The sequence below is a fragment of the Octopus bimaculoides genome, chromosome 9 (assembly GCF_046866305.1).
Source record: "Octopus bimaculoides isolate indiv1 chromosome 9, ASM4686630v1, whole genome shotgun sequence".
In the NCBI taxonomy this organism is placed as follows: Eukaryota; Metazoa; Mollusca; class Cephalopoda; order Octopoda; family Octopodidae; genus Octopus; species Octopus bimaculoides.
The window spans coordinates 24,635,304-24,636,543 of record NC_142936.1 but is presented as its reverse complement, the minus strand read 5'-3'; positions in this window follow the sequence as shown (position 1 = coordinate 24,636,543).

The window sequence follows — 1,240 nt, the reverse complement described above, 5'->3', positions numbered from 1 at the left end:
TCTAGCCCGCCTGTTTTTGCTCCGCTGAATCCGTATTTGAGAATTTTTTAAGTGAGCTTCTTCTAGCATATTGACAGACCGGTCACTGGTCAATCTTACATACACAAGTATGTATATATATATATATATATATATATATATATATATATATATATATATATATATATATATATATATATATATATATATATATATATATACACATATATATACACATACATATATCTATATATACATATAGTTGGACAGCAGAGGCCGTGTGGCTCTACTACCCAGGTTGGACTGTCCGTGAATGATGTCAAAAAATTTCCTGCATCAAGCAAATGGGACGATCGGTTGTGGCTTCCCAGTGGATACATCACACAACAGAGTTGTACCGTTGGAACACATCCTGCAAGGAAAGTGACGTGATGGTAGTGCAGTATAGCCCTGATCTCGTCATCTGTCTGTTGGGCTGCAGCCATAGCCTCGTAATCCAGGCCTTCTGCTATTTGGGCTAGGTAGGTGTGAGAGCGGGTTGGGGCACGACAGAGTGCGTCGGCGACTGGGTTGCTCTTTCCAGCTCTGTGTTGGATGTCCGTGGTGTACTCAGAAATGGCCGATAGCTATCGTTGCTGGCGTGCTGACCAAGGCTCCGAGAGCTTGCTAATAGCAAAGCGAGTGGTTTGTGGTCTGTGAACTCTGTAAACTTGCGGCTTCAAGAAAACAGCGAAAGTGGCGGACACCTGGATGGACAGCCAGCAGTTCCCTGTCAAAAGTACTGTATTATTTTTCAGGAGGTCGTAGTTGTCGGTTGAAGAAGGTAAGTGGTCGCCACTGACCATTGATCCAAAACGTCCCCAATGGCTGTGTCGGAGGTCTCGACTGTGAGTGCAGTCCAAGCTGACATATAAGGATGGGACAGCATGGTTGCTTTGTCCAGGGATTGTTTAGTGGATTTGAAGGCTGAGGTCATTGCACCGTCCCACTCCACCTGTCTTTTTGAACCATCTTTTGACAATGCCTTGTATAGGGGTTTTATCACTCTTGCTGCAGAAGGGATGAACCAATAGTAAAAGTTTACCATGCCCAAAAATTGGTGTAGGGTCTTGCTTGTGGTGAGTCGTGGAAAAGATAAAATATCTTTCACTTTTCTGGCAAGGTTGTAGCACCGGCTCCTGTGATTCGATGACTCCGGAAGTCAATTTCTGTAACACCAAAAACACACTTGGCGGTGTTGGTTACAAGACCATACTGTTCC